Source organism: Corvus cornix, chromosome 2, assembly GCF_000738735.6.
Source record: "Corvus cornix cornix isolate S_Up_H32 chromosome 2, ASM73873v5, whole genome shotgun sequence".
Lineage (NCBI taxonomy): Eukaryota > Metazoa > Chordata > Aves > Passeriformes > Corvidae > Corvus > Corvus cornix.
This window is the reverse complement of record NC_046333.1, coordinates 39,978,628-39,988,603: the sequence shown is the minus strand read 5'-3', so window position 1 is coordinate 39,988,603 and position 9,976 is coordinate 39,978,628. Positions and strand designations below refer to the sequence as shown.

General features: G+C 43.9%; 1 protein-coding gene across 3 annotated transcripts in view; it reads left to right on the top strand.

The window, feature by feature from the left end:
* The first annotated feature begins 1,159 nt into the window (after positions 1–1,159).
* The window catches only part of LRRC3B (leucine rich repeat containing 3B), a 51,794-nt gene continuing 42,977 nt past the window's right edge, over positions 1,160–9,976 (top strand). The window contains exon 1 of one of the 3 annotated variants that reach the window (XM_039549563.1): positions 1,160–1,280. The gene's annotated coding sequence lies outside the window, so the exon portion shown is untranslated. Of the gene's footprint in view, positions 1,281–1,395; positions 1,487–1,684; positions 1,751–9,976 lie in introns of those variants that run through there. The other 2 variants (XM_039549561.1, XM_039549562.1) reach the window with 2 other exon arrangements.

Sequence of the window (9,976 nt, the reverse complement as noted above, 5' to 3'; positions counted from 1 at the left end):
AGGTAAATATTTACTTGGGTAGAAACTCACAGGACTGAGGTTTAATGATGAAAAATGACATTTGGCAATGTATTAGTTGCATGCCTTTCCTTTCTTCCCTCTTCCCTCAAAAGACCACCTGTCTGTGGCCATGGCACTGGTCCTTCTGAGCTAGAAGGTTCATATTGACAATGGCCTATACAGAGATAAAACAGTGTTGTATAGTTAGAGGCAAAAAAAAGCAGCCCAGAGGAAATCAATGCCAATTCATTTTCTGTTCCATGCAGCATCTTAGGCAGCTTCCACCTTAAAGCAAACCAGCTAAGATGGATCTTTCTAAAACCCATCTACTCAGGTGCTCTCAACTGGAGACAGGCAACAAAATTCTTTGCTGCATGAAATGAATAGAAAGTTTACTTTGCAGAGCCAGAGTAGAAAAGTGCACAGCGGAGAATGTATGTTTGAGTGAGAGAGGCAACCAACTGGTGATGTTTCTCAAAGTCTGGGTTATGACAGTCCATGCAACTGCTGCAACACAGAACATTTTACAGAAACACCTCTTGGAGAATAAAGTCACCCTCACATGAATCTTGATAAACCCGAAGCAGGATCTGAATAACTGGATCATCACAAAAGGCTGGTGAGGTTGAGCACAGCCTAAGTTCACCTATTGTAGCAAGTATCATACATTGGCAATGACAGCTGTTCACTCAGATGGGCAAAACAATTAACCTTATTCCTATTTTGCTGGGGAACCTGGTGGGCACTGGGGGGAGCAGAAGCACCCTCTGAAGGCACCCCACGGTGATCCTGAGAGGCAGGGCTCTCTCTCTCCGTCAGCCCCGGCGAGAGCGGCCACGACCCTGCCCCTAAATCTAGCGGGTGAGAGCCACAGTCAGCCCCGGGAGGGAGACGGGCAGCATCACCTCTCTCGGGCAGCACCTCCCCGCTGTGCGGTGGGAGCGAGAGGGAGGTCTCCTCCTTCTCTCCCTCCCCGCCCCGCTCTCTCCTCCCTCCCTGCCCGCCTGCCTCCGTGCCTGCAGCCGCAGCGCAGGGGCAGGAGGAGCGGCGGCGCGGCAGCCACAGCCTCCCGGCGGGCGCCCGGCGGAGGCAGCAGGGCGGGCGGGCGTTGGCTGCTCCCGGCCCCGCCGCCCCGGCCGCGCCGCCCGCAGGCTCCGCCCGGCGCTCCCATGGCGCGGCGGCCCCGCGCCAGGTGAGCCGCGCTGCCTGTTGCGCCGAGCGGAGCGGAGCGGAGCCGCCGGGGCCACACGCCGAGAAGTTTTGCGGGAAGGCGCCGCGATGTGAGTTGCGGCGCCCCGCGGATGCGCTGGGCGGGGGGCGGCAGCGCCGGCAGGAAACTCGACGGGGAGGGAGCGGGGGGAAGGCGATCAGCGCTGCTGCCTCCCAGGGGCTAGCGCCGTGCCGTGCCACCTTGCCCGGCACCGATCGGCAAGGGCCAGCGGAGATACTCCCTCCCCCGGCCCGTGCTGGCGAACCTCCGGTGTCCGTGAGTGCTGGGGTGTGACGAGGTCGGGATTCCGCCGAGGCAGCGGGAGATGGGGAGGGAATCCAGAGGCGGAGGCTGCGGGAAGGGGGCTGACACCCCCTCGCTTGGGAGCAAACGAGGGATTTGAGACCCGCGGCCCCCGATCCCGTACCGGAGCGACATCAGAAAAGGGGGTGGAAGATAAAGCGCCCCTCCCATCCGTGTGTGTTCCCGGGGTGCGTGGCCGCTGTCCCTCCCCGGCCGTGTGCGGGCGGGCTGCTGGAGGTCGGTCGCGCTGCTCAGCGTGCGGGCGGCGGCCGGGGCGCCGAGCGGGGCTGCCGGGGAAAGGGGGCGGCGGAGGCGGGGACGGGTGGGAAAACGCCGGGTGTGTTGCCGTGAGATTTTTCCACTTTGAGACCTACCAGAACCAGTTGCTACGGTCCGGGCGGCGGTGGCCGCGATGCGGGGGGAGGGGGGCATCTCTCTCCGAACGCGAGCAACAAATGGCAGCGGCGGGCGGCAGCCGGGCTGCAGGGCAGCGGCGGTGCCTGCTGCGCCCAGGTGAACTGCGACGCCCCCGCTGCCCGGTGAGGCACCGGGCGGGACCGTAGCGGGTGGCGCTGGAGCTGCCCCGGGGGGGTGTGGCGGGGTGCGGGGTGCCCCCGGCCCGGGGCAGGAACGGGGGTTCGGGGGTCCCGCGGCCGCGGGGGGTCCGTGCGACCCGGCGCTCCGAGCGGGGCACGGTCGCGACCTCAGAGCCCGCACAGAAATGTCGTGATCTCTTGCAGCAAGCGGGTACTGGGTACAGTGTGTCTGTGGGAACCGCGGGCTCTTCTCTCGCCTTTCTGGCAAGCTACGCGTCCAGAATTTCCCTCGCCAAAAATTTGGAAAATGCCTCAGATGTGCCAGCGAGAATTCTTCTTTCCTTCTTGGCTTCTGCCTTCAAAAATTAGGAGGTTTTAGAGTATCAGTTAGAAAATGTGAAAGTGATTCAGGCTGCAGGTTATCATCCAGTCTTTCTGATTGTCCCTAGACAGCAGAAACGGTGTAATTACAGAATGAAAACAGCCAAATAACGTGAAAAGCATAAATAGACCAACTGCTTAAAGAGTCAGAATGAGAACCAGGCAAACAACATTTAGTGCTCTCCTCAAAGAAGTAATCCTAGAATTATTTACATAGGTATGAAAATGACAGAATAAACTAAAGCTTTTGAGATTATTGGAATTATTTAAAATATAATTGCCATGTGAAAATGTTACAGATTTGGCAAGGAAAGGAAAATGACCTTTCTTCAAGCTGAAGACTGACTGGGGTAGCCTTTTCTGAATGTTGAAAAAGACCTGTCAGAAATTTCTTCTTGTGGTTACCTGTCTAATAATTTGTACGTTTAAATTGGAAGGTGTGCGTCACGCCCTACTGAAAGCGGTAGCTTGAAGGCTTTGATATAGAGCACCACAGTGTTCATATGGCTTACCTATTGCTATTGTTCGTAGTAATTTAGTTAAAAAGGATAGGCTTCTAGTAGAGGGATGGAAAATAATCTGTAGAATGAACTAAATTTGCAAAACCTTTGCTACGTTCAGAGTCTAATTTTCTAGTTTAGTTTCTAAATAGCAAAATTGCTCAGAATTAATTATAACCATGATTGCGGCAGCCCTTACTTGTGCAAGTTGGCTGGGTTTCTGTGGGATTACTTCTACTTCAAGACAGCAGGATCAGGCCCGTGGTCAGAAAGTTCCAGTGTGCAGCACCGTGTAGGGTTGTGCCCATTGGCGCTAACGTTTTGGACTTCGGCAAGAGAAGAATGTGAGCTTGAGTCCAGATCTCTTGCATTTATTCAGCTATTGCTGGGAGGGTCACTGAACCCTGATCTTGCCTTCCCCTGAGGTCTGCTGTAAAATTTGTGCTGACTTCAGTCCAACCAAAATGAGCTTCTCCTGTGTGCTTGTAGTTTTCAATTGCCTTAGGGCAGGTTGAAGCTGCTGAGTGTCTTGGAGATCAGGGCCTGAGTGAATGAGGACTGTACATGCAACTATGAAGAATCAATGTGTTTTGCCTCAAATGTGTGATTAATTGAAAAAGAAGTATCATTTAATAGGCATATAAGTCTGTGCTCTGGATCCAGTCCTGAGCTCATAAAGTTCATGAGAGCTTTGCGGTATATAAATGGAATAGCAAGACTTAAGGGTATAGGTGTCTTTTCCTTGTGCTTTATGGGTCCACATTTCAAATATTTTGGGAGGTAGGAAATTCTTCCTGCTCACACTGAAGCAGCGTTAGAGTAAGGAGAGTAACAGAGCAAGTGCATGATATGTCAGCTCAAGAAATATCCTCTGGGAAGAGAACTGGAATTTATAAAATTCAGCTGTATTCAGAAGTGCTAACTCAAGTATCTAAAACCAGAGAAAATGTATTGCTTCATTTCAAAAGCACCTTTAGATGTTCAGTTAAATAATAAGGTACTTCTGAGTCTTGCTTTTAAGGATATTTCCTGTCACTTCACTAGGAATATTTATGAGACTAACACAAGGGATACATGGCTCACTGGCAGGAAGATTTTAAACTTTTTAATGAAGTGGATGATTTAAGCAAGAAGGAATATGGGTAGAAATATTTGTTGTTGCCACTTCAGTTAATCAGAAGATGAACTAAGGAAGGTACTTCCTCTCAGAGTGGTACACTGCATTTGTGATGACTTACAGGATTTGCATGTAACTTCTGTCCTTGTTGTCATCTGCATGCCTGGTCTTTGAATCAGCACTCATTATAGAATGCAAATTAAATTAGTGTTCTGTGGCTAGCAAAATAATGCCCCTAATTTTGCTTCATTCAGTAAGCTTTGTTCATAAGCTTAGAGAAAACTCTCGTGAAGCAATTTAGAAACTTATAATAATGTTAAACAGAACCTTATTTCAAAATGGTGGTATTTTGAGCCAAGAATAAATTATTTGAGTTCATAGAATATGTAGCATTTGCTTTGGCTTGTTTTTAAATTAATATTTTATTTACTAAAAGTAATCTCCAGAAAGTGCAATTGTAATAGAGCACTTCAGTACTGGTATGACTCAAATGTCAGTATGTCTACAGAAAGTACAAGCAAAAAGGATATAGGAATTTCTCAGCACCTTCAATAAGTATTTTTAAAGGGATTACAATCTGTGAATACATGCATGAACAAGGTATATCTTCTGCTCTTAAATCCAGTGTGCTGTGGGTGAAATAGCATCAAATTTAGAGATGTTCTGGTGAATTTAATCTCTGCTTCTAGTTTCAGTCCAGCTCTTTTCATAAGTCGTTTCTGTGCTTCTGTCATTCTGGCACAGTTTGTTGGTCTGGATGTACAGCGGACTTGTGGGTGCATCCCAGAGGGAAAAAGAGTGTGATGTGCTATCGGTTTTACTCACTGCTTCATCAGAGCTCATGGTTCAGATAAACAATTGCTGTGGAACTCACTGTGGAGGAGGATCTCATTAGTTCACATTGCTTAAAGATGCATGATTCTGCTTCATGGAGATTTCTGTGGGTAACTGGTGCCTGTTGTCTGTACTTGTCACTGATGACCTGCACTGCTTATCCCTACAGACTCATCAGCACCTGTATCTTGCTTTACACACTTAGTTTGAACTTGGAAATGCAAATGCAATGCTTACTGTTACCGAACAAGAAAGTACCTTTTATTCCTCTCTCCCTGGATGTTTCAATGCTCCATTGAGTATCTTCAGCAAGCAGATCTTTTTTAAAAACAGGTGTATTTCTGACTGACTTCCACTGGGGAAGTCCTTTTATCCTTTTATCCTCATCCCTGCTCCTTGGTTCTGTTTTCTATCAGCAAGGAAAAGGCAATGTTTGCTGAATTAAAATGGTATTTCTTTCTCTGGAGGGTATGAACTTTTGTAGGGATGAAAAAAAGAGGTAGACCAATGGGAACAGATGAAGAAGGCCAGATGCCCTCAAAAGAGGGGAGAAGTAGAAGACAACAGGGAGAAAGTAGTGGCTGATCTGAGTAGTTTGGCTCTTGAAGCTGAGGTGATCAGGGCTGTACCATAGCCCTCTGTCTCGGCTCCGTGCTGTGCCATGGATTTGTCATGGGCCTGCCATGGGCCTTCAGAAAAGATGTGGTGGTTGGTTTCAGTGGGACTAGAAGCCTTGGTGAGGAATTGAATTTGGCTTTTCTTATCTCAGCTCCACTGACAGAAAGGAGATAAAAAATGCCTTGTGAGGAAATGGTACTGGTAAAAGGCCTTTTCAAAGACACATTGAGCTGGATAATTGGACTTTTTACTTAAACAGAGATGAAAATTAGCACTACAGATCTTGATGTACTTGATTAAAGTTTACCTCTGCTTTTCAGGGTCAATTCAGTTAGCTAGTTGTGTGTGTTTTAAATGAATTTAGCACTTCATTAATAGCAGTTTCATAAAGCTGCTAACCTATCCTTTGAAAAGAAGAAAAAAGTTATTCTCTGCTTGCCAAATAGTACTATAAAGATATGCTCATAAGAAAAAAGTGAAAGGTGATAGAAGTGGGTGACAACACATAAATGGGATGCTACTCTGGCTTGGAAGCAGGAAAGCAAATGGAGACTATTTAATTATTTAAGGAACAATAAATGAAAAGTCCAGTTCTCAAGTGACAGTAAAAGGAGAGACAAACAGAATTTTAAAAGGTTAGGAAAGGGAAACAATGCATAAAGAAAGTAGAAGGTGGACAGGAAGGGACCAAAGGGTCAGGGGATGGACTTAAAATTTCTGTGGAGTTTTCAGCTAGAAAATATTACCTGTATATTGTGGTGCTTACATAATAGCCAGTATTTTACTCAAATTGGGGAAGTTTAACACACAGTGTTCTGGTGGGTCACTTTGTGTTCCCACTTCATCCTTTGGATGCACAACCTCAGTTACAAGGGCATGTGCTTTTAAAGACGGCATGTCTTAGGTGTTGGGCTGTCTTAAGAGGTTTACATTGTGGATGTTGTTAGTTTTAATGGTGCTATCATTTTCTTCTGTCAAAGTTCTTTCCTCCACCAAATCATAGCATTGATTTTAAATGGAGTATTTTTTGCAGTTTACCAAAATTGGGTTACAAACTTCTGCAACTGTACTCACTTAAGATACTTTGTATGTCAGAATCATGAGTATTCAACATTTCATTCAAAGTGTTTAATATGCATGCACTGGGAGTTAGTGGGACACATGAAAAGCATGTGAGGGCCATTTCCCTCATGTAGGTTACAGATGCGTATTGTTTTGGCAGAATTTGCTTCATTAAAAATATTCTTGTAATACTTACAAAGTATGCATTTTTATGTGCATGTGAATAATTTGCAGCGAAAGGGTGAAGCCTTTGGACATTCAAATGAATCTATGCTGTTTGCCACTGTAAAGGCATTATAATTAAAAGAGAAGGAAGAGCACTGGGTGAACAGTCTTAAGTTCCTGCAAGTACTCCCTTGCCTTTAAGAGCAGAGACAAATACTTCTTTCTCTTTAAAGATGAACTGCAACAAAATTTTGTATGAAATTGCTTGCTAGGTCATATATAGTTAAGCAAGCAAGGGTGGTTATACATCTTGGTGATGAAAGTTCATCTTATCAACCTTAAAACCAAAATAAATTTAAGTTACTGGTGTTTTAATTCTTGGCTTTTTAACCTGTTTCTGTTCTGGGAGTGGAAATGAAAATAGGCAAAATCTCTTTAAACTTCCATTACAATTATTTTTATTTTTAATTCTTCACATAGCAGTGTTTGTACATCGTTTTCAGTGCACTCTTTTCTTAAAAAAAACCAAACCAAACCAAACAAACAAACAAAAAAAACCCCAGAAAACCTTTTCTTACAATTCTAAAAACACTTCTGTAATGCTTTTTTTCACTCTGAAGATTTATTTGGAAATGTTGATATTCTGTTATACTTACCTTCATTTAGGCAAAAAATGGTATTTGCCAGGAACAAAAATCATAAAATCAATGTGTGCAAATATAGGAGTTGCAGAAAGTCCTCATTGGCAGGAGACTGTTCACAAGACTGGAAATTGGTAAATCCAGGGGTCAGTCTTTATAGTATATCTTGCTAGAGCAAAGTTTGATTTTGTTGTTTGGGGTTTTTTTTTTGCCTAGATGTACTGCAAATGCTCTTTAAAATTTATCTTGATTCTTACGTTTTATTAGATGTAATTACTGTTATTAGTGTCAAAAGAGTGACCCTTAGTTCTTTTTTCCTAAAATGAAGTTAACAGGCTAATTCTGCCATTGCAATTTCAAATAGTGTGATAATGTTTCTAAACGTCCTTTTTGCCCTTGTTTTCAGCTTTGTTGACACCAAGTCATTGAGATAAGAATTGGTGACTTTTGAACAGTCTATTTTTAACAAAGTTTGTAATAGAGTATTACTGCTCATGAATGTGTGTCAGTCCCAGTCTGCACAAGCACTAAAAGGGAAGGTATGTATCATAGGAGATCTGCTTCAAAGTACTCATTTGCAGGTTTTGTTGTTCTCTGGGTGTGCCTGGTCCTGTTCTCTAGGTGGGAGTACCAAGTTTCACTCTGCTGCTACGAGGACATCTCCTCTTTTAAAGCTTAGTGATTCCAAACTAGAATCTTTTCCAGAGGAATGGTCTATATTGTGTTACAAAATGAGATACAAGTGGGAAATTTTAGTTTCTAGGATCCTTAACTTGGAGTGAAACAACTCCTCAAACTTCAGATCACAGTATTTCTCAGACCTTTAGTTGTCACTTCTAACATACTGCATATAACCAAAGCACACAATTCAAATAGAATAAGAACGTCTCTGCTTTGACTGAAAAGCAGCACATGGGTGACAGCATGCAATCCAGGTAATCCTTTCTTTCCCTGTATGTTTTGAGGCTGCAGAACTGACATGTCATGTCCCTATACACCGGATTTGTGATCCCGTTCTTGGTTATAAGCAAGACTGTTGTCATTGAAAAGTTAATAATTTCTGTTCAGAAAATGTATTGGTTGTTTCCTCTTTCTAGAGTCTTTCACAGGTTTTGCCCTTTGACAGAAAACATTTTATCTGCATTCTGCTCATCATTTTCATCAATTACTTGGTATGCTCATTGGCGTCTCTGATGCATAGTGGGTGTTAGGAATAATTTCTTGACCGAAAGGGTTATGAAGCATTGGAACAGATGTTTGAGTCACCATCCTTGTAGGTGTTTAGAAGATGTATAGGTAAGGCACTTGGGGACATGGTTTAGTGGTGGACTTGGCAGTGCTGAGTTAACAGTTGGACTCAAAGATCTTTTCCAACCTAAATGATTCTATGATTCTATAAATACTTATTTTGCTAGAGTAGGACTTGACAGGATTTAGACATGCAAGAAACCTAAATCTTTGGCTCAGGAAACAATCCTGATGGATACAAATGGTATTTCAATAACTTTCAATCCAAAAATGTTTCTTGCAAAGCGACAGGACTGTGCTTCTTGCCAGTCATGGCAGGTACTCCATCTGTACAAATACCACCTAATTTGAACGAGTCAAGCTTAAGGTTTTTTTTTTTGCACTACCTGCCACATTTTCAACAAATTTCTCTCTGTTCTCTAAGCAAGCGTGAGGCAGCAGTGTGGAATGAAATGGACAGAGGCCAAACAATTACTTAATTATAGTAGATTTTTTTAAATACATTGAAAAACAACAGTCAGCTGTGCCGTGTCAGTAGCATTGCAACTTCCCTTGGTTGTGAGCAAAAAAGAGAAAAAATTGCATAAATCTGTTAAAAATTGAAATTTTGTATTGTCTCGTGGTGTTGTATTGTCTAATGCCATCTCAGCCCTTCCCATTGTCATGCTGTGTGAACAACTATGAACATACCAGTTGTGTGCTGTTCTTTCAGCCTGGTTTGTGCAGCAATAATTGATGTACCCTCTTGTATTCAGGCTTTGTTGTCTGAGAGCAGCCCTTTCTCATGAGCTTGCCATGAGGGATATTTGCTGTTATGCCTTTGTCACTGATTTCAGCTCACAGATGTGTATTTATTTTTTCCATGTAAAAAGCTGTCATGCTAGGGATCTTTCTTGAGATGAAGTCTGACCATAGGTCATATCCAATAAAATACATTTTTCATTACTTTCACGATTAGTTTGTATAAAAGTACCGTTCCAGTCTGGACTTTTGGTGTGACTGTATCACCACAAACATAGTTCTCCAGACCCTGTCCATTCTCCAAAGAACTTTCCTGAGAGAAGCAATCTCTATGCAGTGTCAGCTCCATGCACTGTCATCTTAGTATTTTTTTTCACTGTGGCATGGCATGACTTGGCAGGCAATGCTTTGATGATAAGTAAATGGATTTAAAAAGCTTATGGTCATTTGAATTAACTGGAAAATCATTAGAAAAACATAAGGTGAGTGAGGACATTGCAGGTTGCACAGGTCCTTTATTTTCCCCATGCTGTGGGGTTGCAGAGCAGGTGTTCTGTGGGCTCCCAAAAGGAGTCTTGTTGACTGGAATTAGTGTGTCTTGATTCTTGTTTCATTGAAGC